Source organism: Sciurus carolinensis, chromosome 2 (genome assembly GCF_902686445.1).
Source record: "Sciurus carolinensis chromosome 2, mSciCar1.2, whole genome shotgun sequence".
NCBI lineage: Eukaryota > Metazoa > Chordata > Mammalia > Rodentia > Sciuridae > Sciurus > Sciurus carolinensis.
In genome coordinates, this window is record NC_062214.1 from 95972602 (window position 1) to 95978601 (window position 6000).

Sequence of the window (6000 nt, forward strand, 5' to 3'; positions counted from 1 at the left end):
AAATCAACAGTCAAGAAGGAATTGTCCAGTCATTCAACAGAATCATGAGACATTGAGTTGAGACCAGGAGACAAAGTTTCTTTATCTAGTTTAGGCATTGTCTATTTTGTTCCTTCTATAGAAGTGAAAATTTAGTTCATCGCTTCACCCTCTTCTGCCACACATCCACATTCTGTAATTTATCACGGGTCTTGGATTCTCCCTTTATCACTTTTGCAACCTTAAGATAGTTAAGCCTACATTTTTTGTTCCATGAAAGTATCTACTGACTTTTTACTACAAGATAAAAATGTCATTCCCTCCCTTCTTCCTATTGTCATCCCCTTTGCTTCACAATTTCTTTAGGCTCTATAGTTCTTTCATTAAAAAAAAAAAAAAGCCAATTAAGGTAGAAGTATACCCAAAAAAAGCACAGACATCATTTATGCCTCTGTTCATGAAGAGGATTAGATTTTGGGACTCCTGAGAGCCTAAATTTGGTTACTTCCACCCAGAGAATTTTTGTATTTGTTTTCTCTGGGAACTAGGGTGCTAACAACAATACTGTAACCCCCTTTGAGAGTCCTACTATAATTCCTGAGTCAGATTTAGCTCACTGGCTTTGCCATTGGCCCAAGAGTTACTCTCCAGATTATAGAACTGCTATCCATATTTGTCTATGAGGCAATCTTGCCTTTGCCTCATTCCAATCTCTTCTGTTTTGTTTATAATGGGCAAATTTATATATATATATATATATATATATATATATATATGAGGAAAATAAGCAAAGATATAGGTTTACTTCAACTAGAAATTGTGTTAGTGTAATCTATGATTTTTCACATCTTGACTATGCTTGAGCGGAGGATCACTCTGGAAGTCCACATAATGCATATGCATGCACACACACACACCCTCCATCCCCAACTTTCCTCACTTTCTCTAGCTTATTCATATAACCTTCCAGACTGTACTGTACTCTTCTCCTAAGCTTGTGTGCTATTTTTAATATAAACTTTTAAGACAGCATTCTGAATATGAGTAAGCTTTCTGGCTATATGAATCCAAGTAGGGAAAACAGAGAGGAAGGCTTTGAAGTATTGTGGAAAGCTTGGCATTGTGATTTTAAAAGAAAGGAGTGAACATGTGACACTCAAAGAATGTTGCATTCCACTGGGGACACCACCATCAAAATACAGGAAGGGAGAGGTGAACACATCTCATTATCATGGTGCTCATTGGGATGGGGATGTTTGCAAGGGGTTTGAGTTAGTGCCATTAGTGTTCAGAGCTGTAGGATGGTACCCTTTGTGGGCTGCCTTTAGAACATCTATAGCTTCTGTATGAAAGGAGGGAGCTGGGAAACACAAAGGTAGGGTTTCTATTTTTAGTCAGAGCAAAAGAAAGATAAACAGACGAGTCACCAACTTCCACCTCTGGTCAGAACTCCAGTCTATGAATGATGTCCTTCCTTATTCCTCTTCTCCACTACTCAGGAGATACATTTTAGCACAGCAAGCAAACTTAAATGCTATGTATGTTATTACCATAGTATTTATTTATAGGACATGGCAGCAGCATTTATATTTGCATTCATTTACCTTTATTGCTATAGTCATCCCTCGGTGTTCTAGGGGAATTGGTTCCAGACCCCTGGGGATACCAAAATCCTTAGTCTCAAGTCCCTTGTGCATAATGACATAGTATTTGCATATAATCTACTACACAATTCTCCTATATACTTTAAATCATCTGAAGGTTACTTATAATATCCAATACAATGTAAATGTTATGTAAATAGTTGCTATACAGTATTGCTTAGGGAGTAATGACAAAAAAGTCTGTATATGTTCGGTAAATGTGGAGTTTAAAAAAAATATTTTCAGTCCACAGTTTGTTGAACTCACAGATATAGAGGGCCCATTGTTTAGTTCATTAAAATTTCCTGAGACCATACAAGTTTGAAGTGTTTTCCTCAAAGCCTTGCTTTTCCTTTTGTCCTGTTCTTCTTATTATGGAAAAGCCCATAGCCTGGTGGTTGTAGAAACACATTTACTGCATGAAGGGTGAAATTACTTTACACTGATCACTGTGCTCCTTTGGGCTCCGCTCACTTATTTTTTGTCTTCCCCTTCCCCTCCCCCTTTCCCTTCCTCTCTTCCTCCTTCATTTTTCCCTCCCTCTCCCCACACCCTCCCTTTTGCTTTTTATAAATTTCCTTCTCTTTCTTATGATCTCAGCCAGGCATTTGCAGTCATGTTCATTGTAATTTATGCAGGATTTAGTTTTTAGCAGCAGGACCCTTTAGAAAATTCAACCCACTTCACTCCCAGAAGTGAAAGTCTCTATCCACTTTTTGTCTTGCATAAATTTATTGAAATCTCTCATCCATCAACAGCCTCTTCTGGTTCTCATCATTGTTGTCGACTTTGTCCTTTCTCGTTCCTTTAGTTTCATCTTAATGTGGTCTCTGGAGGAAGAGTAGATAAATGTGTGTATTCATACATTATTCCGCACCACAAACCAGAACAATTTTTTCAAACTTAAGATTTCATTATGCTCTGCTTTGTTCTTCAAAGATTTTAATTGTTCACAAAAAGACAGATTAAATAGAAATGTTAATCTGAGCTCTAAGGTAAAAAATTTACCCATTAAAGAACTTCAAAATAATAAAAAAAATATTTAACAGTTTCAGAAAGTAATTTGTAAAATTCTTATTCAAAACTAACTCTAACATGTAGGAGATCATTGTCTATATTTATTATAGAAAAGTTGTTTGAATAAATGATGTCATAAGGTAACACCTTAGGATGATCTTTATTTATTTGCTTTTTAACATTCATTACTCTCATCAGCTGGGGATACAGTTTACTCACATGGCCACTCCTTTCTTTAAAACAAGTTAGAGGTCTCTCTTTTCTTATTTTCATGTCTGACAAGTCCATGTTTTGAGCAGTTTTTTTTTCAATTGATAATACTACCTATGCATTCAGCTGACAGGGATATTGAGAGATACACTTTCAAATATGTCTACAAAAATAGGAATCTCCATTCGCAGAATTTGTATCATGCAATACTGTAGAAAAATAGTGGTTAAGGGAATCTCTAGAGTAAACTAGCTTATTTCTGCACACATAGCTTGGAGTAGGCAGCTGTCATTGTTTTATCACACACTGCCCACCCCCGATAGGGGCCCCTTCCTTGCAGTGTCCCACATTACTTTCATTGCAGTAGCTCTCCTAAAGGCATAGAGAGAGAAGTCTCTGGCATGCTCTTCCTCTGCAGAACCTCAAGCTCCGTTTGTCTGTTCTTCAAGTCCAAATCTGGCAGCAGAAAGAAGGCCTTGTGTAACTAATAATTCTCTCTCTCTCTCTCTCTCTCTCTCTCTCTCTGTCACACATACACACACGACTTGGGACTTTGAATTTGGACTGCTGTGTCACAAAGATGAAATAAATGGCTGGAGTCATTTGGTGAACACGCTTTGCCAAGGCCTTTGAGTTGCTCCTACCTCTAAAATACATGAAGATGTCCACATCTACCTCTTCAGTCTTCCCTTCAATATGCAGCTTCTTTCCCATACATACATTATTTTCTTTCTGTCTAACCCATCTACCTGTTTTCCGTTCTTCTCTAACAAACTGCCTGCTAGAGTTTGTATCTGAAATGTCCCTCAAAAGCCAATGGGTTCAAGGCTTGGTGCTCTTGGGAAGTGATGGAAGGTTTAGGAGGTGGGGCCCAGTGGTAGGAAGTTATGTCATTGGGGGTATGCCCTTGAAAGGCACATTGAGACTCTGGTCTTTTTTCTGTCTCTTTCTTTGCTTCTCGGGCACCATGAAGTGAATGAGACTCCTCTGACATGTTCTCTCACCATGATTTTCTGTTCTGCCAAAGGCCCAAAGCAATAGGAATTGGCGACCATGAACTGAAACCTCTGAAACCCTGAGCCAAATGGAAACTTTTCCTTTATTAAGTTGATTATCTCAGGTATTTTGTCATAGTGACAGAAAGCTGACAAACCCACTACCATGATATGATTCAACTTATGACAAGATGTAACTGAAGGCCATAGGCCATCAAATAGTGATGTTATAAATAATGTCAGTAACATTGGTCAAACCTGCTTAGCTGTACAAGCTGAAATTTTAGTACCCAGGAGGCAAGAAGACTATTTTTATTCCTGTTCAGAGTGTACTACTCCACTTTGATTTATTTTTCAAACTTGGAACAGAAATCAGATTCTGCACAAGAAATGTACTAGAAACAGAAGGAACAATGACTAATATAGCCACTAATTCCCCTCAGCCAGCCTAAACAGAGTAGAGAAGCTACACTCATTTGTTAAGTGGTTTCTATTTTCCTATACTTTGTGTTTTCTCTTTAAATTTTAAAAATATTTTTAATTTTGGTGTATTTCAACATTAAGAAAATCATATAATAAAACTTGTGCACCAATGTATGACACAGATTGGGACTCAGGAGCCTATAACACTAAAATAAAAATTAGTGGCTTTAAAAAGTTATTTTTCTGAACCATAACAAGAAGTTCGAAGATAGACACTCCAAAGCTGAAATGGCACCTTAAAGATGCCTTAGGATCTAGGTATCTTTTCTCTTGCTGCTTCTGTACCCTTGGACCACCTTATGTGGCTTCCAGCCTCACGTTCTGAAGATGGCTGTGCCAATGTTGCATTTTTTATTCCAGGAGGGCCCTTCTCCAAACACAAACATTTGTTGTTGTTGCTTTCATTTCATTGCATTAGGAAGCACATCCTAGAATCTTTGCCTACCTCTCTTTGGCCAGAATTCTGCTCTATGATCCTTCCAGGCTCCAAGGGACTTTGGAAAAGTGACATTACCAACCACATCAAAACTGGGGTTCCGTTAATAAGAAAAAGAGAGAAGGGATATTGGGCACACAACCCACCAATGTCAGCTGCCACCCACTATCAGGATTTAACAGATGTTAATACTTTGCAGATTTGTTTCAGATCTTCTGTTTTCTTTTAAGGTTATAAGACATTACAAATCAAGGTAAAGATTTGTCTCTTTTTCATCTCTTCTATCCCAGAAGTAACCATTTACCTGATCGAATAACTCCAGGCAGATTTTTAATTCTTTAACTACATATGTAGATTTAGCTTCTGATAATATTAGACTAGGAAAGTCAAGCCCATTCCCCCGATAAGTACATGAAAATCTACCTAAACTATGGATGTTTTATATAGATAGAGAGATATAGTTAGATGTTATATTTACTTATATGTGAAAATATCTATGATTCTTTAACTATAATTTAAAATCTAGCAAAAGTATTTCAGAACTGACAAAGTCATAGCAAACTCTTAGGCAAGAATTTAAGGAATAGGGGAAGCAGGAGGCAGGCTGAGCACCAGCTGCCCTCGCACTCATGTGACCTTCACTGTGGTGCCCAGGGATGGGTTAGGAGCAGACTAACTTGTGGCTGACCTCGCTTGGGGATGTGGTCTTTTGGGACCAGTTTGACATGGAACAGAATTTCTTATTAGATCACTGGTCTCGAGGTGAGCCCTGGGCCTTTAGTTTTCTATTTTTTCACCTCATGAGGACACTAAAACTGAAGAGTTTGCCTAAATCAACAAAAGCCCTCAGGGTCAAAGCAGCTTCAATGCTCAGGTGGCTGACCAGCTCGGATAGACCATCCAGGGCAAGGGCAGATGAGAACTAGAAAAGCTATTAGTATTCACGATTTCTCATGCACTTTTCCCCTTTATGATTTCCTTCCTTCTGCATTCTTTGAATTTACTCTGTTTTGATCTCATTTATTAGCTTATTGATTTTTTTTCTTATTAATGTGGTTACTTAAAGTATGGATTTCTTCTCTATAAGGATTACTTTATCTACATCGCCAAGTTTTTTTTTTTTTTTTTTTTTTTTTTTTTGCGGTGCTGGGAATCAAACCCAGGACTTTGGGCTTGCAAGGCAAGCACTCTACCAACTGAGCTATCTCCCCAGCCCTACATTGCCAAGTTTTAATGC